The sequence below is a fragment of the Bactrocera dorsalis genome, chromosome 2 (genome assembly GCF_023373825.1).
Source record: "Bactrocera dorsalis isolate Fly_Bdor chromosome 2, ASM2337382v1, whole genome shotgun sequence".
NCBI lineage: Eukaryota > Metazoa > Arthropoda > Insecta > Diptera > Tephritidae > Bactrocera > Bactrocera dorsalis.
In genome coordinates, this window is record NC_064304.1 from 57095250 (window position 1) to 57121323 (window position 26074).

The following is a 26074-nucleotide window of genomic DNA, read 5'->3' on the forward strand; positions in this document are numbered from 1 at the left end:
TCCTCGTGGAGGCTGAATTTACCGACCGTAGTGCCAAAGATACCTTCTTTGCCCACCCTGGCGTTGAAGTCGCCAAGCACGATTTTGACATCGTGGCGGGGGCATCTCTCATAAGTGCGCTCCACGCACTCATAAAAGGCATCTTTGGTCACATCGGCCTTCTCTTCCGTCGGGGCGTGGGCGCAAATCAGCGATATGTTGAAGAACCTCGCTTTGATGTGGATTGTGGCTAGACGTTCATTCTCCGGAGTGAATAATAGTACTCGGCGACGGAGTCTCTCTCCAACCACGAATCCAACACCAAACTTGCGCTCCTTTATATGGCCACTGTAGTAGATGTCACAAGGACCTACTCGTCTCTGTCCTTGTCCCGTCCATCGCATTTCTTGGACGGCGGTGATGTCAGCCTTTATTTTCACGAGGACATCAACCAGCTGGGCAGCGGCACCTTCCCAATTAAGGGACTGGACATTCCAGGTGCATGCTCTCAAATCGTAGTCCTTATTTCGTTTGCCATGGTCGTCATCGAAAGGGGGGTTTCTCATCCGAGGCTTATAGTTGATTTTCATTGGGGGTGTTTTTTTACGTGGCGGGTCCCAAACCCAGCGCACAACCCTATGCAGGGGATGTTTCGCCTTCTCACGTTAGCTCGCCTTCAAACGGATGTTCTTAGGCTACCCAGAGGATACTTGGTCAAAGACCGGAAGTCGTGAGCTGCTTGAGTCACATGTAAAAGAATCGTTTCTGGCCACTCCCAAGTGAATGGCAATCAGAGAACTTTCCTCACTTGCGTGAACTTCTACACATGACTCCATCCTCCCTGGATTTACTACCTTTATTTTTGCAAGGGTTATTCTGAATTCTCAGGTAATTGTATTCGTTCCATACTAGTGCGTCGCCGTCCACTACCGGTATGTAATGTGAGTGTGAGTAATCCGTTAACTTGGCTGCCGCTATCCCGAAAGTGAGAAGAATTGTGTTTGAAAACCTAAAGAAGCAATATAAGGTGATTAGAAATTAATGTCGTCATGTTCTAAGGCTAAGTACTTTATCTAAGGTTGTCCTTATGGACTATCCTTCCATTTATTAGGACTGTTGTCCTCAGGTCTGCCTCTACTCTCCTCTCCTCACACAGGGGGGTTAACTTGTTCCCAAACCTTCTATTAGTTTTTACCATTACCTTTTCCCCCACTTCAAAGACCCTGTTCTGCCTTAACGGGTTATTTCTATCGAGCTGAGCCTGTTGTGCTTGTTCAATTTTACCTTTCACTTCCTTTCGGAATTCTTCGGTTGAGGCGTATATTACCACAATAGGCTCCTTATTTGTGACCGAGTGTATTGTTCGGTTGTATTCAATGGTAGCTTGAGTGATCAGGTCCATTGTATCGCTTATTCTTCTTTCAAGTTTAAGGCACCTAGCAATTTCTACCAAGGTACTGTGAAACTTCTCTACCTGTCCGTTGGAAGTACTGTGGACAGGGGGAGCGTTTACTATATCAATCCCATATTGGTTTTTCAACAGAGTCACAATGGTGTCCGAGTTGAAGGACGCCTCATTATCACAATAAATAGTTTTTGTTCCTGGGAAGAAATTAATCAATTTGAGGATGGGTATTTTTACATCCGTTATTGTCCGCGACGGTATCGGTTGAACTACTGCAAATTTAGAGAATTTATCAACACAAGTTAAAAAATGCTTCTTGTCTGTGGAGATAATATCTATGTGCAGCATTTCACCTGCGTACGATGGAATCGGCGTAACGCCGAGTTCCTGCCTTCTAGGGTGTCGATCGTATTTGGCTTTCATGCATATTTTGCAGTTTGTGACAGTTTCGTTTGCCAATTTGGACATTTTCGGAAAATAATAGTCACAGAGGATCTGTTTCACATTTTCCTGCGCAGCTCTATGAGCACGATTGTGTTCAGTAGTGACTATTTCCCTTTGTTCATCCTTGTTCGTAATATCCGACACCATGTTTTTGCAGTACCAGAATTTGGTAGATGGGAAGCATCTTACTAATTCGTGTTGTATGCTGGCTAGCGCCGGTAGCTCGCAGTGAATCGCGTTCACCACGCGGATGTTAATAACCTCCTTTACTTCGTCAATGAGGCTGTTCCTATGTATGAAATGAATAACGTGGCGGGTTTTTCCGCCAAAGAGTATAAAATTTCGTTTCAGAGGGAAACGCGACTCCTCCAAGACTATTTGATTCCTGAAGCAGTTTATGGGTTTTTCTGTTGCTTCGACCGTGTAGGTCAGTGACAATTCACTGTGAACTGTCGCTGCGTCAGATTTGAGTTCGCTCTCCAACGCATTTATGTTCTGCCGTGAAAGAGTATCTGCGACAGAGTTTTCCTTACCAGGTTTATAATAAATTTTAGCATTATGCTCGTCTATGAATGCCTTCCACCGTTTTATCTTTGCATTCGGGTTCTTATCAGAAACCGCAAACGTTAGAGGCTGGTGGTCTGTATAGATGTTGATGTCCCTAGTTCCGTAGAGATAATTTAGAAGTTTCCCTAAAACCCATACTATGGCCAGTAATTCTCTTTCATTTGTTGCATAGTGCATTTCCCTATCTTTCAGCGTTCTTGAAATCATTGTAATTGGTTTACCATTCTGCGAGAGGACTGCGCCAATGCCGTGAGCGGAGGCGTCTGTCGTTAGGTCAAATGGTTTTTTAAAATCTGGATACATTAAGATGACATCTTCAGATGCTAGGATGTTTCTTAATCTTTCGAAGGCATTGCGTTGCGCTTCACTAAAATCAATGGGTACCCTTCTAGACTTGTGTTTACTTACTAAGCCGTTTTCACCTTTTAGGATCTCAGTTAGAGGTCTTGCTATGGAGGCGAAATCTTTTATGAAACACCTGTAATAACTTGCTAGCCCTAGAAAGGATCTAAGGCTGAACAAATCCTTACGTTCAGGATATTCCTGAACGGCTTTGACCTTTGCGGGGTCAGTTTTTGCTCCACCTCTTGTTACTATGAAACCGAGATATTCCACACTTGTTTTAAAAAAATGTGTTTTTTCTCGTGACACTTTCATGTTGGCCTCGCACAGTTTTTCCAAGACCCAATTTATATGTTTGACATGTTCCGATTCATTTTCGGAAAAAATTTTGACGTCATCGACGTAAACATAGCATGATTTGCCAATTTGTTCGCGTCAGACGTCGTCGATCGCCCTCTGGAAGATGCTTCCAGCATTCTTCAAACCGAATGGCAATCGACAAAACTCATATTTCCCACCGTTAACGGAAAAAGACGTTTTCTCGCGATCCTGCTCGGCGAGGACAATCTGATGGTAGCCTGACTTTAAATCTAAAGTCGTAAAGTACTTGGCTTTCCCTAAATTTGCCAGAATCATAGAAATGTTCGGCATTGGGTACTTATCGGCAATAGTGTGCTCGTTGAGCTTCCTAAAATCAATAACCAGACCTTTGCCTAACTCGTCGTAACCCTTTTTATCTACGATCCAGGTTGGGTTGTTGTAAGGGGACCTTGACGGTCTAATGATTTTATTGCGTAGCAGTTCTCTTATTTCCTTTTCGACGAAATCTGCCACTCCCATTGGGTGAGGGTACAACTTCGAATAAATAGGCTCGTTATCTTTGGTTCGGATCGTGGCCACAACCGAAGTGTTAAATGGCAACAGCTCGTTAGAGTCTGCGAATGCCTTAATCCTTTTCAGGATCATTTTTTTAAATTCTGCCTTTACTGAACTTGGTACCTGAATGTCGTTGACAATTGTAAAGTTAACGTTGCTGCACTTATGATATTGCAGATCTTCTGACATGGTCCCGTAATTTATTTTGCCTCCGTCTAGGTCAATAGTCGCGCCCACCTGCGTTAGCAGGTCAAGGCCTATGATTCCGTCGAACAGTGTTAGACTATCCAACACAAAGAATGGGGATGTTACCCCGAAAATATTTATCAGGCATTTCTGTTTGATTTTATTGGACCCATGGATAGAGTTCACATTAAACGGGGTGACCGACTTTACGCCTTTAAGCTCCTTTACGGGCCTGACATAATTTTTTGCCGCTCCCGTGTCAATTAAAAACCTTAGAGTTTTCCCAGCCAACGTCCGCTCAAGGAACGGTAGCCGGGAGTGGCCTCTAAAAAATTAATAGAGTCATTTTCGTAGTCAACACCACTTTCATTGTCTACCTCTGCTACTGCAGCTGCGGCAGCAACCTCATACGCTTGGAAATCCTGATCAACATCCGAAAGATTCAAATTGTTGATCTTTTGACGCCTAAAATCTGTCATACGCTCTGAATTATTCTGTCTCTTATTTCTCTGAACGGGAGCATTGTGAATACCGGCAGCTTGTGCCTGTTGGTATTCCGTTGGGTGCCTAAATTTAAACGAACTAGGATCGACGTCCATAGGTTCGGGGCCTCTACCATGAAAATCCCTATCATTTTCGCGTTGCCTAAATCATGAAGCCTTTCCTGGATAATTTCTGCCCTGCCTCTTGAAGTAATGTGGATTTTTTGCGTGATTGGTATCGCCGCCACTATTCTGTGAATAATTATTTTGCCGCCGAGTTTGGGATTTTTGACCCACTGACTTTTGAGCTCTCTCTTCGGCATTTTTAGCGTAAGTTGCCGCGAACATGTACCTATCGTGACTCGACTCGGCTTCGCGGGCTAGTGCCAAGGCACTTGGTAGATCCTTTGGTCTAGCTGGGAATACAGCCTGGTGTAGGGGTCTTTTTAAACCCGATACGAACGTCTTTAGGGCATCACATCTAAATTTTTCATTTAGGACAGCTGCAGCAGCTGCATCATATGTCATAAGCGTTTTATTTATTATGAGGGTCAGTTTCCTTTCTATCTCATCATAGTACTGTGACAAGCTCAAATCGCCCTGACGCAAGGTATCTAACTCTTGTTGGAGAATGCGCACTAAAGTTTTGTCAGCGTAGGTGAAATCTAATCGGGCCACAATGGCCTTAAAATTTAAAACTGTGTTAAATGAGGCCAGTATATTATTCGCTGAACCCCTAATCTTATTCCGAATAATACCTACTGCCTCGTAATGCTTTACGCTGCCTTCATAAGGTTCGAATAATTCGTAGGCGGCCATCGCTGCCTGCCTCCACGAAATATATTCCTCTTGTTTACCATCGAACTCTGGCAATGACTTGACGAGGTCTAACGTCTGACTACACGATTTTCCCTGCACTATCGCAATTTTCTGGTTGCTTTCTACTTCAGGGGTCGTGATCCTCAATGCACTCATCTCGTTCCTAACTTCACTAATTTTTTCATCAATAACCTGCTTCCATTGAGCGGCCTGTGCCGCCAATGCGGCTTCTAACACCGCTTGTACCTGTCTTGCGTCCATATCCGTTTCTGTTTCCACTACGTCTGCCACACGTAACCTGCTAGTATGGTTTATCAATTCCTGCACTGAGTTATCGTAAAGCTCTTTATCGTGAAGGGGGTGGATCATTAGACCCTGAACAAACTAACACACACAAGTATTTTTTCACTCAAACGCGGCACAATCGTTAACGGCCACCAAAACAATAAAAAATAAAAAGGATCACTTCACTCTTTATATAATACTGCTTTATTATTTTCACAAATGATGACGATTGGCTGTGCCATTCACTTACATGATTTTTCAACGAATATGATAATTCCGTTGCTCTGTGGCTGGGTTGTTGATTGTTGATCGCTAATTTTGCTCTTCGTGCCCCACGGTGGGCGCCAGTAAAAGATGTACGCTGTAATCCCTGTATCAGCCGGTCGATGGACGCGGCAATAACTATACAAGTTATATATTTGCAAGTACTCTTTATTGGCCACGCACGTGTACTCCGGCTTAAGTTCAACTTAAATCTAAACTAGCCCAATACCTAACTTAACAATTAAGCCCTAAGAACGCATATCCATATCCAGTAGTCGACGCTGCCGGCTTTGACGTCTGCGTCGTGCTGACTCTGCTCCATACAATTGTTTATCCAATTGGTGATAGTGCAAGCAACTGGTCAACCGTTTACGCAATCGGCTATTAACACTGTGGTTTGCTGTCCGTCCGCCTAGCCGCCTTGGTGGTTGTTATTGTTTATGTAAGCTGATATGTCGTTGCTTTAGTGGCGGTCGTCGCCCACACAATCTGCTGATGAGGCAAGATGTTGTATTGGCCTCACCACACTCGTACCCAACTGGAAATTGGGCATTATGTGTTAACTTATACATCTAGTTTTAATTTGCTGCAAATTTTCTAATTAGTTTTTTTTTAAGTTGTATATAATTTTAGAACTTACAAGCAGAAAATTATCTAAGGAACCATGTCGCCTAACATAATCATTTAAATGAAGAGACCCATGAATATTACAACTAATTAAATGAGTACCGTATAATTGTGAAAATACTTTTACAAATCTTGTAAAATTTTTTGTGCAATATTTATTCCGATATTAGATGACCTCTCACAGGATAGAAGTTGAATGCCTTTCCAAAGGAAACTGTGAAACCATGCCAAAATATACAGATTCCAATACAGATTTCCATTCTCTATATTCTACCCTATGATGAAGTTCGCCTCGTCTGTTTTAAACGTACTGTCAGTATGAGCTATACCTTCGCTTGTTCCTAAACTAAGTTCTAAAGCCACACTGATAAATCCGGTCCAATCAGTTTTTTGACCGTGGGCTTTAATCTTTCACACAATACGCTCGATGGAACCTTGTACGCGATGTTGAGGAGGCTTATCCTTAGCTTAGGCTTGGTTGGCGCAGATTGTAGGGTCTCCTTTTTTCTGGATTGGGCATAGCACACTTAAATTCCAATTTACAAAGAAGCTGATGCATACTCCGTGTTCCATCGGTTCCCGCCGCTTTGCTGTTCTTCAGGCGGGTAATTGCTTTTCGAACTTCTTCATGGTGGGGCAATGGAACGTCTGCACCATCGTCATTGATTGAGGAATCGGGTTCGCCTTCTCCTGGCGTTGTACTATCACTGCCATTTACCAGGCTGGAGAAGTGTTCCCTCCATAATTTAAGTATGCTCTGGGCATCGGTGACTAGATCACCTTTGGGGGTTCTACAAGAGTATGCTCTGGTCTTGAAACCTTCTGTAAGTCGCCGCATCTTTTCATAAAATTTTCGAGCATTACCCCTGTCGTACTCACGCATTTCGGTCTCTTTCTTTTTCTGTCTACAAATGCGTCTCGCTTCCCTCTTCAACTCTCGGTAGATATCTCATCCCGTACGTGTTGTTGTCGATCGTAACGTTGCGAGGTAGGCAGCCTGTTTTCTCTCCGCTGCGACACGGCACTCCTCGTCGTACCAGCTGTTCTTTGAAGGAGTTTGAAATGCCGTTCCACAGTTCCCTTATACCGAGTTGTTGACGAGTGCTCTCAGAGAGCAGAAGTGCAAGCCGAGTAGAAAATCGTTCGGCTGTCTGTTGTGATTGCAGCTTCTCGACGTCAAACCTTCCTTGTGTTTGTTGGCGTGCGTTTTTTGCTGCACAGAAGCGAATGCGAATCTTGGCCGCAACAAGATAGTGGTCCAAGTCGATGTAAGGACCTCGGAGCGCACGCACATCTAAAACACTGGAGACGTGTTTTCCGTCTATCACAACATGATCGATCTGGTTTGTGGTTTTTCGATCCGGAGACAGCCAGGTAGCTTGATGAATCTTCTATTGCTGGAATCTAGTACTACAGATAACCATATTTCGGGCCCAGGCGAAGTCGATCAGCCTCAACCCATTTGGGGATGTTTCCTCGTGGATGCTGAATTTACCGACCGTAGTGCGAAAGATACCTTCTTTGCCCATCCTGGCGTTGAAGCCGCCAAGCACGATTTTGACATTGTGGCGGGGGCATCTCTCATAAGTGCGCTCCAAGCACTCATAAAAGTCATCTTTGGTCACATCGTCCTTCTCTTCCGTCGGGGCGTGGGCGCAAATCAGCGATATGTTGAAGAACCTCGCTTTGATGCGGATTGTGGCTAGACGTTCATTCTCCGGAGTGAATGATAGTACTCGGCGACGGACTCTCTCTCCCACCACCAATCCAACACCAAACTTGCGCTCCTTTATATGGCCACTGTGGTAAATGTCACAAGGACCTACTCGTCTCTGTCCTTGTCCCGTCCATCGCATTTCTTGGACGGCGGTGATGTCAGCCTTTATTTTCACGAGGACGTCAACCAGCTTGGCAGCGGCACACAGTGGTGCCGCTTCATACAAGCCGCGGCAAAAAATAGAAGGAATCGAGGTAGGGCTTTGAAATTTGGCACACATCTCTCATATTGCCAAATTAGATGAAAAAAAAAATTTTGTTAAAATCCGCCCACAACCACGCCCACCTCCCATATAGCACAAAAATCAAAAATTATCCTACAGTAACAAAATTTTCTACAGTGTAATATCTTGTAAATATAAGCTTGTCCAGAAAAAATAAAGCAAATTCGGCCACAATTACGCCCATCTCACTGTAACATAATCACAAAAGTTGCAATATTTTCGCTGTTATCACAGCTAGACTGTTAAAAATTCTCAAACGGATTTGAATCAATAAAAATTATTATTTCTCTAAAAATGAAACAAATCCGCCCACAACTACGCCCACCTCCCATATAACATAAGCAATAAATATTCAACAAGTAATATTTCGGAGGATGGAGTCATGTGTAGAAGTTCACGCAAGTGAGGAAAGTTCTCTGATTGCCATTCACTTGGGAGTGGCCAGAAACGATTCTTTTACATATGACTCAAGCAGCTCACGACTTCCGGTCTTTGACCAACTATCCTCTGGGTAGCCTAAGAACATCCGTTTGAAGGCGAGCTAAAGTGAGAAGGCGAAACATCCCCTGCATAGGGTTGTGCGCTGGGTTTGGGACCCGCCACGTAAAAAACACCACCAATGAAAAACCACCAACAGCCTCGGATGAGAGACCCCCCTTTTGATGACGACCATGGCAAACGAAATAAGGACTATGATTTGGGGGCATGCACCTGGAATGTCCGGTCCCTTAATTGGAAAGGTGCCGCTGCCCAGCTGATAGATGTCTTCGTAAAGATAAAGGCTGACATCACCGCCGTCCAAGAAATGCGATGGACGGGACAAGAACAGAGACGAGTACGTCCTTGTGACATTTACTACAGTGGCCATATAAAGGTGCGCAAGTTTGGTGTTGGATTCGTGGTGGGAGAGAGACTCCGTCGCCGAGTAGTATCATTCACTCCGAAGAATGAACGTCTAGCCACAATCGGCATCAAAGCGAGGTTCTTCAACATATCGCTGATTTGCGCCCACGCCCCGACGGAAGAGAAGGACGATGTGACCAAAGATGACTTTTATGAGTGCTTGGAGCGCACTTATGAGAGATGCCCCCGCCACAATGTCAAAATCGTGCTTGGCGGCTTCAACGCCAGGATGGGCAAAGAAGGTATCTTTCGCACTACGGTCGGTAAATTCAGCATCCACGAGGAAACATCCCCAAATGGGTTGAGGCTGATCGACTTCGCCTGGGTCCGAAATATGGTTATCTGTAGTACTAGATTCCAGCAATAGAAGATTCATCAAGCTACCTGGCTGTCTCCGGATCGAAAAACCACAAACCAGATCGATCATGTTGTGATAGACGGAAGACACGTCTCCAGTGTTCTAGATGTGCGTGCGCTCCGAGGTCCTAACATCGACTCGGACCACTATATTGTTGCAGCCAAAATTCGCACCCGCCTCTGTGCAGCAAAAAACGCACGCAAACAAACACAAGGAAGGTTTGACGTCGAGAAGCTGCAATCACAACAGACAGCCGAAAGATTTTCCACTCGGCTTGCACTCCTGCTCTCTGAGAGCACTCGCCAAGAACTCGGTATAAGGGAACTGTGGGACGGCATTTCAAACTCCTTACGTACAGCTGCAACCGAAACCATTGGTTTTCGGAAAGTGCAAAAGAACAGCTGGTACGACGAGGAGGGCCGTGTCGCAGCGGAGAGAAAACAGGCTGCCTACCTCGCAACGTTACGATCGACCACAGCACGTGCGGGATGGGATAGATACCGACAGTTGAAGAGGGAAGCGAAACGCATTTGCAGACAGAAAAAGAAAAGGCCGAAATGCGTGAGTACGAACAGCTTGATAAGCTGGCCGACAGGGGTAATGCTCGAAAATTCTACGAAAAAATGCGGCGGCTTACAGAAGATTTCAAGACCGGAGCATACTCCTGTAGAACCACCAAAGTGATCTAGCCACCGATACCCAGAGCATACTTAGATTATGGAGGGAACACTTCTCCAGCCTGCTGAATGGCAGTGAACACATAACACCAGGAGAAGGCGAACCCGATTCCCCGATCGATGACGATGGAGCAGACGTTCCATTAACCGGCCATGAAGAAGTTCGAGTAGCAGTTGCCCGCCTGAAGAACAACAAAGCGGCAGGGGCCGACGGATTGCCGGCCGAGCTATTCAAACACAGCGGCGAAGAACTGATAAGGAGCATGCATCAGCTTCTTTGCAAAATATGGTCGGATGAAAGCATGCCCAACGATTGGAATTTAAGTGTGCTGTGCCCAATCCATAAAAAAGGAGACCCCACAATCTGCGCCAACTACCGTGGGATAAGCCTCCTCAACATCGCATATAAGGTTCTGTCGAGCTTATTGTGTGAAAGATTAAAGCCCACCGTCAACAAACTGATTGAACCTTATCAGTGTGGCTTCAGACCTGGTAAATCAACAACCGACCAGATATTCACCATGCGCCAAATCTTGGAAAAGACCTGTGAAAGGAGAATCGACACTCACCACCTATTCGTCGATTTCAAAGCTGCTTTCGACAGCACGAAAAGGAGCTGCCTTTATGCCGCAATGTCGGAATTTGTTATCCCCGCAAAACTAATACGGCTGTGTAAGCTGACGTTGAGCAGCACCAAAAGCTCCGTCAGGATCGGGAAGGACTTCCCCGAGCCGTTCGATACCAAACGAGGTTTCAGACAAGGCGACTCCCTATCGTGCAATTTCTTTAATCTGCTGCTAGAGAAAATTATTCGGGCTGCAGAACTTAATCGAGCAGGTACAATCTTTTATAAGAGTGTACAGCTGCTGGCGTATGCCGATGATATTGATATCATCGGTTTCAACACTCGCGCCGTTAGTTCTGCTTTCTCCAGACTGAATAAGGAAGTAAAACAAATGGGTCTGGCAGTGAACGAGGGCAAGACGATATATCTCCTGTCATCAATCAAACAGGCGTCGTGTTGACAGTCATAACTTTGAAGTTGTAGATAATTTCGTCTATATTGGAACCAGCGTAAACACCACCAACAGTGTCAGCCTGGAAATCCAACGCAGGATTACTCTTGCCAACAGCTGCTACTTCGGACTGAGTAGGCAATTGAAAAGTAAAGTCCTCTCTCGACGAACAAAAGCCAAACTCTATAAGTCGCTCATAATTCCCGTCCTGCTATATGGTGCAGAGGCTTGGACGATGACAACAACCGATGAGTCGACGTTGCGAGTTTTCGAGAGAAAAGTTCTGCGAAAGATTTATGGTCCTTTGCGCGTTGGCCACGGCGAATATCGCATTCGATGGAACGATGAGCTGTACGAGATATACGACGACATTGACATAGTTCAGCGAATTAAAAGACAGCGGCTACGCTGGCTAGGTCATGTTGTCCGGATGGACGAAAACACTCCAGCTCTGAAAGTTTTCGACGCAGTACCCGCCGCGGGAAGCAGAGGAAGAGGAAGACGTCCACTCCGGTGGAGGGACCAAGTGGAGAAAGACCTAGCCTCGCTTGGAATATCCAATTGGCGCCACGTAGCGAAGAGGAGAAACGACTGGCGCGCTGTTGTTGACTCGGCTATAATCGCGTAAGCGGTGTCTACGCCAGTAAAGAAGAAGAAGAATATGTATTTTAACATCATCGTCCAATTCTAAAGATTTATTTTTGGGATTTGTTCTGAAACCATACACATACGAACGCCAAACCCTTTGAGGGTTTTACTATACTGACCTAGTACCATCACCCTGACTTGGAATTTCTCACCTCCCATATTAGCTGTTGTACTATGTAATTAGTTCAAATAATATAAGACATCTAAACTAGTATTTTGTTGTTGTTGTATAACGAGAGACAACTCCAAACAATAACAACAAAGCAACAAACCGAACAGTCAAAAAAAACAAACAAAACAACGAAGCAGCCAAAAAAAGCAAAGCAACGAATCAAGCAAACAAACAACGCAGTTGTAGTTGCAGTAGATTAAAATGCTAATTACTCATGAATTGGCAGCTAATTGCAGCTGATTTTTTTTTCTATCGATTAAGGAGATTTTAGAGTTTATTTTGTGTAAGTGGCTCCTGCGCACAATAGTTATATTCCGTTGAATTTGTGAAATATATGATTTTTTTGGACCATGAAAAAACATCATATTAAAAAAATCTTGAAAAAGAAAGTACGGTACTTCTTGAAGTGACAACATCTAGACAACCAATCACAGCACAATTAGCAATGCTGATGCTAGACACTCTGTAGTGGCGATGAAAGCAGGTTTTAAACGATCTATTGAAACTTTAATAACGCTGTTGTTTACTTCCACTAAAAAAATATTTCGGAAATCGTTGAATAATTTTGTATGGTCCTTTGTATGGAGGCGATAACGATGGTCGCACTAGGTCATCTCGAATGAAAACTTGTTGGCAGGTTTTTAACCCAGAGTGGACGAATACTTTTTGTTTGGCATGCCTAGCGGTGTCAACTGGTCGCAGATCTCGCATACATGAAAGTAGTTGTTTGACCATATCAGCTTCGTTGTATGTTGGTTTGTTATCGATGAAAAATTCTGAAGGTAGTCGCAGGTTCTCGCCATAAACTAGATCGGCTGGTGCTGCATCCAAGTCGTTTTTGTATGTGGATCGTAAGCCCAATAAAATAATTGCTAAATATGAAGTCCACTGACTAGTGTTATGGCATAGAAGTGCTGCTTTTAAAGTACGATGTCATCTTTCGACGAGACCATTTGCTTGGGGGTGGTAAGGCGTGGTTCGAAAATGACGTGTATCCAATAGCTGTAGTAATTGTTGAAATAGGGCGCTTTCGAATTGACGTCCTAAGTCTGATGTGATGGTTACAGGTACACCAAACCGTGAAATCAAGCCGTTTAGTAGTGCTTTGGCGACAATTGGAGCTGTTATATCTGGTATAGGTAACGCTTCTGGCCAGCGTGTGAATCTATCCAGGATAGTAAGACAACAGCGGTGGAAATGGTCCGACTAAGTCAATATGAATGTGGGCGAAACGAAGAGTTGGATATTTTTGACGCTGGAACAAACTTCGGTTGTGTCGTATAGTTTTATTGCGCTGACACTGCAAACAGCAGCGTGCAAAATTTCTACTATCTCGCTGGACACCAGATGTGGGAACAAGTGAAGATGATGATGCGTTATGCTTGACGTCCAATAGCAGGAGAAATTTATTTCTTATTCGTTATAACTTAAGAACTAGTATGAATATAATAATAAAAGGAATGAAGGATTAAAAACATATGATAGCGTTGCCTTTAGGAGTTAGGTAGAGTTGTATTTTAAGAGTGCTGCGCCGAAGATTAAATTAACGCCGTAATGATCATTCGAGGTTGCCACATATATATATGTATGTATATGATCAAGTTGACGAGAAAAGTTGAAATCCGGGTGACTATCTGTTTGTCCGTCCGTCCGTGCAAGCTGTAACTTGAATAAAAATTTATATATCTTAATGAAACTTGGTATGCGGGTTCTTTAGCGCAAAAAAAAAATCCCAGCTAGCCAAAACTCTTCTCAAAATATAAAACGAAATATACGGAATGTCTATTACATCTTGCTTCGATATAAAAGGAGCTATCTAGTCTTAAAACATCTACAATTCAATTGCATTCACCAATTTTTTTTGTTTACAAAGCCAAGTTTTTCTCGTGCTCCCTTATCAGAGGGTCTTAAAGATTGAAAAACAATTTTTTACTTCAAATTTTACACAAATACCACCCCATTTGCTTCTAAAAGCATCAGACTTTGAAGATTTACACGAATATAATTTAGAATGAAGAAGAATAAATTAAATATGAGTACCTATTATGAAAATCAGTTGCATCATTAAAAGTTTCATTGTTTTTTTTTATAGGCACTCTACAATTTAGTTTTGCCCCGGGTCCAGAAAAGCACTCTATGTCCCTACTTGTTTTGCACCTAATATATTATACAGTCATTTCTATTCCTCTGTATTTGCTTGAAAGTCCTCAAGAGACCAAAAACTCGTTGCGACTAAAAACGGACATTAAAAATCCAGTGGTTCGAGATTTTGCGATATATCAATAAATGATACTGTAGCCGACACGAAAAATTGGTTGACCACCAATCTCCATTAATCTCACAACTTTTAACGTCTGTAAAGATAAAATACCAACGAAAAAATTTAGTTATAACATGCTTCTGTTTGACGTATGATTTTGACAGTCATTTGTTTTATTCAGAGCGAATGATTTACTTAATATGTTATACATACCATTAATAACACCCTCCATTGGACTGGATATAGAAAAATATTTTCTTAATCACTGGATAGACACTTTTTTAACTGCGCGCAATTAGGGACTCGAAACACTGGACTGTCGTAACTCCGAGATGCGACTATTCGATCGTCTCTAACCCAGAAAGTACTCATGAAAACTCATTCAGCTTTCGTGACAGTAAACATCAGTGCTCGCTTGAAGATTTTTTAAGCTTTAACTTGATAATTTCAAAAATAAATGTTTCGGGTTTTGGCCAGTTTTTCAGGAAAATCGACCACAGTGCACTGCCACGGCCACAATTCCATATTAATCGAAATCCTATAGAGTGTCATAATTAAGCTAAAACTTTTTTGGGCATAGGGGATCGCAGTAGCAAGGAGCACTTGTTGGGAACCACTTTTGAAAAAGTGGGCGTGGCCCCATCCTCTAATATGTTTACTGCGCATATCTCCTAAACCACTAAAGCTACAACAACCTAATTTGCTAAGCTCGAATATAACAAAAATTATTACCGATAACGTGAAAATGGATGAAATGAAATGGAAAATTGGAAACCCCGTTCCCTCCCCATAAAACATTGCTGTTCAAAACTACTAAAAATGCGATAAATCACTAACTAAATGTGCCAGAGACGTAAACACTTACCGCGAAAGAAATGACAAGGCTTTATAAGAATCAGGGTAAAAACTGGGCGATAGCCGTGGCACCACCCACTTTTGAGTGAAAACCCATTTGATCCAACTGAACGATTTTGACAAAATTTGATCGGTCGCATTCTTTTCATATTCCTATATCACGGAGTGAAAATTAACGAAATCGAACATAACCACGCACGATTTTAAATATCACTTGATTCGTTTAGCTTCCAGTACACAAATCAAGAAGCAAATAATAGAACGTAATAAGACTTTACGCGAATAACGGTTTTAGTGCATGCCCCTTTATGACCAAAAATTGTTCAAATCTAACAAAAACTGCTTGAGCCCCTAGGTATCGAATATTTGACCTTGGTATCTATACCTCGAAAATGTTTAAAAAAACATATAGAGTAAATTTTGCAAATATTCGAAAATCCTGATATTAGTTACATTCTCCACTGGGCCAAGTTTAAAAAAATGTACCTATTTTGGGCATTAAGATACACCGTTATGAGAAAAACACGCTCTCTTATTAGCGTTTGGATAATTTCCATCCTGCGGTATATGCGGTACAAAGTCACCCGAAAGTTCGAAAATGTTTATATTAAGTATGTAGTGGCTAAAGGAAGTATTGGTCCGATTCAACCCATTATTGGCATACAAACGTACCATTATAGGAGAAGGATTATCCCTTAATTTTAGTCATATCTAGCACACATTGACCGACATTTTCGATAAAAATCAACTATAGGCTTGAACAGTTTTTATTGGAGTTAAACATTTTTTAGTCATAAGGTGGAACATGCTAAGGACATTATTCGTGCAAAGTTTTGTCCCGTTATATTAATTACTTCTTCATTTCTGTGAGTTTCTTCATTTTTGTGCTATATGGGAAGTAGGCGTGTTTGTTGTCCGATTTCGTCTATTTGCACAATGTAAATTAAAATATAAGAAGAATGCTTTGTACTAAATTTCGTCAGACGCTGCTGCAATCCGCTGCACCAAATTACAGTTTTATATCTTAATTTAGAGTTATGGTACTTTATATGTTTTAGGTAATGGCGATTTGTAGGCGTGGCAGTGGTCCGATTAAACCCATCTACGAACTCGAAATTTTTTTTGTACTAAGGGACTCACCTATCAAGTTTCATCAAGATATCTCAATTTTACTCAAGTTACAGCTTGCTCGGACGGACAGACAGACAGACAATCACCCGGACTTCAACCTTTTTTGTCACTTTGATCAGTTGTGTATATATATATATATATATATAACTATAACTCTATATCTATCTCGCTTAGTTTTAGATGCTAGGTACAACCGTTAGAAGAACAAAACTATAATACTCTGTAGCAACTGGTTGCAAGAGTATAAAGGTCAAGGACAATTCTTATCTGATAATGATATGTCTGTGTGTCAAAAATAGGTTGAATTGATCCAATACTTCTCTTAGCTCCCATATACATAATATAAAGATTTTCGAACTTCCGGGTGATTTTGTACTGCAAATATCGGCAAATATGTGACTAATATCAAGCTTTTCGAACTTCTGGCTATCTTTATATGATTGCTTTTGTAGTATGTGACATATTAATAGTATGTGGTATTGGGAAAAGTTCATAAAATCTTTTTCTAACACTATTGCGCAACCTCCGTTAGAAGACATTTCTGATTCGTTTGATTGAGCTGCAATTATTTTATCCAGTCTGAAACCTCGTTTGGAATCGAACGGCTCGGAGAGCTCCTTTCCGATCCTAACGGAGTTTTTAGTGTTGCTTAACGTCAGTTTACACAGCCGTATTTGTTGTGCGGGGATACCAAATTCAGAAATCGCTGCATAAATACAGCTCCCTTCCGTGCTGTCAAAGGCAGCTTTGAAATCTACGAAGAAGTTTTCATGGGTTCTTTCCAAGATTTGGCGCATGGTGAATATCTGGTCAGTTTTTTAGTTTCCAGGCCCAAATCTACACGCTCGATAGAACTTTATTTGCGATGTTTAGGTCACTTAACCCGCGTGGATTGAGCACATCACATTTAAATTGCATTCTTCGCGCATGCTTTCGTCCGAAAATATTCTACAAAGAAGCTGATGCATGCTCACTATAAGTTGTTCGTCACCATGTTTAAATAGCTTGGCCGGTAATCCATCGGTCCCCGCCGCTTTGTTGCTGTTCAGGCGGGTAATAGAACGTCTGCTCCATCGTCATCGTTTGGGGAATCGGGTTCGTCTTCTCCTGTCTTTGTACTTTCACTGCCATTCAGCAGGCTAGAGAAGTGTTCCCTACATAATTTTAGTATGCTCTGGGCATAAGTCACTAGACCACCCCTCGGGTTCTATAAGAGTATGCTCTGGTCTTGAATTCTTCTGTTAGCCGCCGAAATTTTTTACGCATCTTGGTCTCTTTTTTTTCGACTGCAAATGCGTCTCGCTTCGAATGTCTGTTGTGATTGCAGCTTTTCGACGTCGAAACTTCTTTGTGTTTGTTGACATGCATTGTTTTCTGCACAGAGGCGGGTTCGTATCTTGGCTGCAACCAGAGAGTGGTCCGAGTCGATGTTAGGACCTTGGAGTGTACGCACATCTAAAACACTGGATCTGGTTGGTTGTTTTTCGATCCGGAGACAGCCAGGTAGCTTGATGAATTTCCTTATCCTGGAATCTAGTACTACATTTGTACGCTTTGTTGGACGACGCGAATTTTCTCTAAAAATTATGAGCGACAATGGAAAAAACTTTGTCGGAGCTCAAAGCGACACGGAAAACGAGTTTTTACAATTCATGAAAGAAGTATCCCCCGAAATTGTCAAGAAAATATGCACCCCGAAGGATGGATTGACAAGTCATACCCCCATGTTCTCCACACATGGGCGGACTCTGTAAATCAGAAATAAAGAGCTTACGGCAGGTAACCATAAATTCATATTATGAGGAGTTTACTACACTACTAGCTCATATCGAAGCCGTACCAAACTCCAGACCTATCTTACCACTCTCGTAAAATCCCTCCGACTTCACAGCCTTAACCCCAGGACATTTTCTCAAAGGAACACCCATTTTGGCCATAGCTGAGGCAGACGTCAAATCGCTATCCTTATTAAATAGATGGAAGTGAGTTAAAATTTTCTATTATGATTTCAGCCGCGAAGGAAGGTAGACTAAATAAAGAACCTCCACGAAATATACAGGTGGAAAACTCCAGAAAGACATCAATGCTTGTAGACTGTAACCTTATGCAAGACCCCCTATGGAATGGCGGCTGGGCCGCATAAAACAGCAGAATTACAGCTCCGACGGTCATGTTCGAGTAGTTGATCTCCACACCCAAACCGGAACGCTAATCAGACCGCTCGTCAAATTATGCGTTCTATCAACCGCCGCAGATACAGAAACGTAAATAAGAAACCGAAATGTTAATCAATTAATAAATCGCTAAAACAGATAAACTGCTTACAAAATCGAAACCTCGAATAACATAAAACCCCACAAAACGCTTAACATAAATGTCTGATAAAAAAATTACATCCTATTCATAAAGTGGCACAAATTACCATATTATTTTAAATTCCACAATACATTACTAATCACCATTTTTCTACACAGAGCAATATGGACGTGGATATGGTATCAACGTCAACGCCAACCATGCCTTTGGCAGTTTCCTCTCCGCGCTCTGAAGTTGTCCCAATAGCAGCACCCGGACCACCATTGCACCAGCCGCGCTTCGACAAGTCTCAGCAGCGTTATAGCTGGCTTATTGGCAAAATATTCGCTTTGGGAGGCCGGGATGGCTAAATGAGTAGCGACGTCAAAACACATTCACATCACTTCACGCGTTCTCCTCATTACCGCAGAGAACACTACACACGCAAATGCATAAAAACACGATGACACCATTCAGCATACCAATTTTAACAAAAGGGAATGAGAAAGGATCTCGCGGACCTTTTGTCGATACGACGTCGAACAACTTACATCTCTGCTTTTCGCAGCATCCGGGTCTTTTTCGATATTTACCCGCCTTTATACTTTTATATTTACAATTTCTATTCGCATTTTGCCTTAAATAAATATTTATAACGATTCTTTCGTACTAGTAATTTAATGCATTTTTAAAGAAATTGTAAGTGAGCACTAAGGTGAGTTTTTGTACAGTGTATGTAAACTTTTTTAATATGAATTATGCGCATTTTAAGCTTTAGTATTAATTTTCTTTATTTGTGTAAAAAAAGTATTATGATGTGCTATATTTAATGTTAAATATACATCCTTTGAAATAGATATCAAAAACACAAAATATATTCAATTTAAAACAAGCAAACGTGCTGTAGATTAATAGAAGTAGGACTATATAAACTTTACTTAACTTAACTTACTTCATTGTATGTAAATTATAAATAAGAATAAACACTTTTTTGGTTTTATTACAAATCGTTTATTTCAAATGGAAACGGACTTGTTTCCATTAGTACCAGCTAAATACTAATTATATTTTATAAGTGAGGAAATTTCTCTGATCGCCATTTACTTGGGAGTGGTCAGAAACGATTCTTTTACATATGATTCAAGCAGCTCACGACTTCCGGTCTTTGACCAACCATCCTCTGGGTAGCCTAAGAACATCCGTTTGAAGGCAAGCTAAAGTGAGAAGGCGAAACAACCCCCTGCATAGGGTTGTGCGCTGGGTTTGGGCGGACACGTAAAAAAAACACTCCAATGAAAAAGTAACAACAGCCTCGGATGACAGACCCCCCTTTTGATGACGACCATGGCAAACGAAATGAGGACTACGAATTCAGAGCATGCACCTGGAATGTCCAGTCCCTTAATTGGGAAGGTGCGCTGCCCAGCTGGTTGATGTCCTCGCAAAAATAAAGGCTGACATCACTGGCGTCCAAGAAATGCGATGGACGGGGCAAGGACAGAGACGAGTAGGTCTTTGTGGCATTTGCTACAGTGGCCATATAAAGGAGCGTAAGTTTGGTGCGGGATTCGTGGTGGGAGAGAGACTCCGTCGCCGAGTACTATCTTTCACTGCGGTGAATGAACGTCTAGCCACAATCCGCATCAAAGCGAGGTTCTTCAACATATCGCTGATTTGCGCCCACGCCCTGACGGAAGAGAAGGACGATGTGACCAAAGATGCCTTTTATAAGTGCTTGGAGCGCACTTATGAGAGCTGCCCCGCCACGATGTCAAAATCGTGCTTGGCGACTTTAACGCCAGGGTGGGCAAAGAAGATATCTTTGGCACTACGGTCGGTAAATTCAGCCTCCACGAGGAAACATCCCCAAATGGGTTGAGGCTAATCGACTTCGCCTGGGCCCGAAATATGATTATCTGTAGTACTAGATTCCAGCATAAGAAGATTCATCAAGCTACCTGGCTATCTCCGGATAGAAAAACTACCAACCATATCGATCATGTTGTGATAGACGGAAGACACGTCTCCAGTGTTTTAGATGTACGTGCGCTCCGAGGTCCTAACATCGGACTCGGACTACTATCTTGTTGCAGCCGAGATTCGCACTCGCTTCTGTGCAGCAAAAAACGCACGCCAACAAACACAAGGAAGGTTTGACGTCGAGAACCTGCAATCACAACAGACAGCCGAACGATTTTCTACTCGGCTTGCACTCCTGTTCTCTGAGAGCATTCGTCAACAACTCGGTATAAGGGAACTATGGGACGGCATTTCAAACTCCTTACGTACAGCTGCAACCGAAACCATTGGTTTTCGGAAAGTGCAAAAGAACAGCTGGTACAACGAGGAGTGCCGCGTCGCAGCGGAGAGAAAACAGGTTGCCTACCTCGCAACGTTACGATCGACCACAACACGTGCGGGATGGGATAGATACCGAGAGTTGAGGAGGGCAGCGAGACGCATTTGCAGACAGAAAAAGAAAGAGGCGGAAATGCGTAAGTACGAAGAGCTTGATAAGCTGGCCGACAGGGGTAACGCCCGAAAATTTTACGAAAAAATGCGGCGGCTTACAGAAGGTTTCAACACCGGAGTATACTCTTGTAGAACCCCCCAAGGTGATGTAGTCACCGATGCCCAGAGCATACTTAAATTATGGAGGGAACACTTCTCCAGCCTGCTGAATGGCAGTGAACGCACAACGCCAGGAGAAGGCCAACCCGATTCCCCAATCGATGACGATGGAGCAGACGTTCCATTGCCAGACCGCGAAGAAGTTCTAATAGCAATTACTTTCCTGAAGAACAACAAAGCGGCGGGACCGATGGATTGCCGGCCAAGCTAAGTAAACATGGCAGCGAATAACTGATAAGGAGCATGCATCAGCTTCTTTGTAAAATATGGTCGGACGAAAGCATGCGCAACGATTGAAATTTAAGTGTGCTATGCCCAATCCATAAAAAAGGAGACCCCCCAATCTGCACCAACTACCGTGGGATCAGCCTCCTCAACATCGCATATAAGGTTCTATCGAGCGTACTGTGTGAAAGATTAAAGTCCACCGTCAAAAGACTGAATAGTATATGGTGCTAAGGCTTGGACGATAACAGCAACGCATGAGTCGACGTTGCGAGTTTTCGAGAGAAAAGTTCTGCGAAAGATTTATGGCCCTTTGCGCGTTGGCCACGGCGAATATCGCATTCGATGGAACGATGATCTGTATGAGTTATACGACGACATTGGCATAGTTCAGCCAATTAAAAGACAGCGGCTACGCTGGCTAGGTTATGTTGTCCGCAGTACCCGCCGGGGGAAGCAGAGGAAGAGGAAGACCTCCCCTTCGTTTGAAGGACCAAGTGGAGAGGGACCTGGCTTCGCTTGGAATATCCAATTGGCGCCACGTAGTGAAAAGAAGAAACGACTGGCGAGCGGTTGTTAACTCGGCTATAATCGGGTAAGCGGTGTCTACGCCAATTAAGAAGAAGAACAATCAGCAAACTCCACTCCCTGAAGCCATTTGCTGCCAGCTGGACTGCAGTTTCCTGTTTTTACTGGCGTAAGAATACTGACTCGGGCAACGCGAAACTTTTGCCGCAACATAATTCGATAACTTCTTCTGACTTAGGCCACACGCAACTTTGCCGTAACATTAGACTGTTAAACAGTTTTATGATAACTTTTATAAGCAGTGCCACAGTGCTATGAGACACACTTTAATATGCATACAAATATACACATTTTAAATTAGAGCGAGTTGTGGTTACAAAACTTAAATAAGAAGAGGGAAACAGTGCGGTATATGGGATGTCCGCGAGTACCCTCGTCACGGCCGCCTGGATGTCCGTAATTGACTCAAAATGAGTTCGTTTGACCACCGATTTTGTTTTAGGAAACAAAAAAAAATCACAGGGAGACATGTCAGGCGAATAAGGCGGCTGTTGCAACACGGCGATCCCTTTAGTGGCCAAATACTAGGACACGCTGAGGGCGGTGGGGCACGGCGCGTTGTTGTGATAAAGGATCCAGTTACGAGCGATGTCTAGGCGCACCCTGTTGAATCGTTTTCGCAATCTTTCGAATACTTGCCAATAGTAGACTTGATTCATAGTTTTCCCCGGTGGAACGAATTCTTTGTGGACGATTCCACGGTTATCAAGAAAGGCAATAATCATCGTTTTCACCTTCGACTTGCTCATGCGAGCTTTTTTCGGGCGGGGGGCGCGCGGAGACAACCATTGACTGGGCAAGACTAAGAACAATATCACCATACACTCTTACAATTTTAGCGTACGTTCCCGAAGCTGTTTCGCCCAATCTGGCGCAAAATTTTATCGCGACGCGTTGCTCTTGATTTCCATTTTCCATTTTCGTGACGAGCACTACAAACACACGTCTACTCAACTTGACACACTTAGATTGTGTAAGGTGGACGCGTTTTTTGTGCGGTCCAGTGTTTTGCATAGTTTTCCAAGTGTTTTGAGGCAGCTTTGGCTAAATTTGTTTTCACGTATAACAATCAGGCGACGGACGCAAGTGGGCAATTAAAATCGAAAAAGATAAGTACAATTTTTGTATCTTATTTTAAATTATTTTACGTACCTGCCCATTTTTTTCCGCGCAAAATTTGTTTCTTAAAAAAATTTTTCCCCTGAGAACAGCAATCCAGGCACAACGCGGTTATAAAAAATTTTGTTCTGCCGTTGTGGCTGGAGACATCAGCTGTTTTTCCCCTTTCTTTTTCTTCTTTCTCCTTTTGTTTTGTTTTTTGCATTCCCTTTCGGTTTTTGCGTTGCCAACCATCGGGAATTTAAATCAGACTTAAGAGGAAGAGACTGAATGGACAGGTGTTCCCAACTATTTTCGAGTGAGGTATGGCCTCTGAGAATAGTTCTGGGTGTACACCAGAAAATCCTTTTCGGAGGCATTCAAAAATTGTAAGAACGCCACCAAATGGCAAAAAAGAGGAGTCCACCGTTGCTGGACGAATAAAAAATGATGAATCTGCCGACAATGAGAACAAGAGTGGCAAATCCGATAAAGCGGAAAGTAGAGAATCTACTAATATTTTTTGCAAATTGGGCAGAAAAATAAAGGAGCTCGAGAATATGATGTCCGGACAGAGACACATAAACCAAGCCATGCGAGAGCTTGTAAGCAGCATAACATACTTGTATGGCAAAACAGAAAATCTTGAAATCCATTCGAAAATAGTGATGGTAGGGAAAGCGTCACAAGTATCGCCCCAAAATACCCCAAAAAGAGCACGGGAGACATCAGGCTTTCTACCACCTACGAAGAAGCCAAAAAACATGACTCAAAAAGTGCAAGGAACTTTTAGTGAAGTCATCAAAACAAATATTAGAGACACTGCAGCAGATAAGCCAGCACCCGAGAAATGGGTAGAAGTGGGAAAAAAGAAAAGGCCCATGGAGAAGAGAATTAGGTCGAAACCAGATGCTATAATTCTAACAAAAAAGGACGGAGCTTCGTATGCAGACATCCTCCGTAAAATTAAAGGTGACAGTGGCCTCGAGGAATTGGGTTCAAACGTGACCTACATCAGGAAAACTCTCAAAGGAGACCTACTCATAGAGCTAAAAAGTCAAGGAGACAAAAAAGCTGAAACTTTTCAGAGCGCCCTAGAGGGAGTGGTTGGCGAGATGGCAGTAGTACAACCAAAAACACACAACGTCACTATAATGTGCAAAGATCTGGATGAGATAACTACTCCAGAAGAAATTTGTTTCGCATTACAAAAAGAGTGCGGAATACAAAACATAGGACCAGCAAATGTTAAAAATATGAGGAAAACAAGAAGCGGCACTCAAATAGCCCTTATATCCCTGCGTGCCCAAGATGCCAAGACTGCCCTTAAAGTTGGCAAAGTAAAGATTGGGTGGTCGATCTGTCGCCTCCGGGAGTACTCCCCTGTTTCTCGTTGTTACAGATGCTTCCATCCAGATCACATGGCGCGTAAATGTTGCAGTCTGATCGACAGGACCTCCCTTTGCACACGTTGTGGAAGCGCGGGACATGTTGCAAAAGCATGCACTAACACACCGAGTTGCATGCTCTGCAAAGGAGAACATTCGGTTCTAAGTACGACTTGTCCCAAATACGTCGAGTTGCTAAAGACAATGGAGAAATGAGAATATTGCAGCTAAACCTAAACCACTGCGCTGCAGCACAAGCACTGCTGCAACAAACCGTAATAGAAAGAAACATTGATGTCGCCTTACTGAGTGAGCAATATTCCCAATGTTCGGAAAGCACTTGGATTACAGACAGAAGTGGCAAAGCAGCAATATGGTCCTGCAATGGACAAACATTCACACCTTGCTGCAGAGAAGCAAAAAATGGCTTTACATGGGCGCAAATTGGGGGAATTTATTACGTAAGCTGCTATGCTCGTCCCAGTGCGTCCGTTAGAGAATTTGAAGACTTCCTCCTGGAATTATCATTAGAAAGCAGAGGAAAATCACCGATAATAATGGCAGGCGATTTTAACGCATGGTCTACTGCATGGGGAAGCAGAAGTTCAAACCACCGTTGGCGCCTAGTTTTGGAATTCCTGAGCCAAACCAACCTCACAATAATGAACAGTGACACAAAAAATACTTACCAAAAAGGAAATAAGGGCTCTGTAATAGACCTGATGTTTGCAAATGACGCACTAAGCAGACACATTAAGTGGAAGGTGTCAGACATGTTCGCAAATAGTGACCATATGGCAATCTTCGCAGAGGGTTTATTCTCGCGAGACCAGAAACCCCCACGCAGTAACACTACACATAAACGAAGCTGGAAGCAAACAGATTTTGACACCGACGTTTTTGAGACAGTCTGGAGAGCAGCAATAGCACCAGACGAAGACGCCACCGACTTAGTATCCGCTGTGCAAAAGGAACTAGTTGCAGCATGCGACGCAACTATGCGCAGGACGACATACAATAACAATCGAAAACCGGTATACTGGTGGAATGAAGAAATTGCCACGCTGAGAAAGCTCTGTCACTCAGCCCGACGTCGCCTACAACGTAATCAAAGTGGCGAAAACGAAAACCGTCTTAAAGAAGTTTTTAAAAACCATAAGAAGCTTCTAAAGTCAGCTATAATCCGTAGCAAGAAAACTGTTTTGAAAAGATCTGTAAAGAAGCGAATATAAACCCCTGGGGGACTGCTTATAAAATCTGCATGTCCAAATTCAAAAATAAGCGGCAGCAACCCCAATGCGCTCCGTTCATGAAGAAAGTCGTCGAGGCATTATTTCCGACGCACGAACCGATTACTAACGCTGAACAACGAAACGAAGCTGCTGTATCATCCCCACTCGTTACAGAATAAGAGCTATTGGCCATAGCCAAAAAAATCAAAAACAACAAAGCGCCTGGTATCGACGGAATACCAAACAGAGCTCTAAAGGTAGCCATAATTTCGAAGCCCACTCTTTTTACAAAAATGTACAACGCATGCATAAAAGAAGGGA

The 26074-nt window shown here is 43.0% G+C and overlaps 1 protein-coding gene across 2 annotated transcripts in view; it reads left to right on the forward strand.

Moving 5' to 3' along the window:
• The window catches only part of LOC105234165 (abnormal spindle-like microcephaly-associated protein homolog), a 347510-nt gene that overhangs the window by 164289 nt on the left and 157147 nt on the right, over nucleotides 1-26074 (forward strand). Inside the window, exon 5 of one of the 2 annotated variants that reach the window (XM_049448135.1) lies at nucleotides 9258-9327. The exons of the other annotated variant lie outside the window; for it this stretch is intronic. The gene's annotated coding sequence lies outside the window, so the exon portion shown is untranslated. Of the gene's footprint in view, nucleotides 1-9257; nucleotides 9328-26074 lie in introns of those variants that run through there. 2 annotated transcript variants of the gene reach the window in all.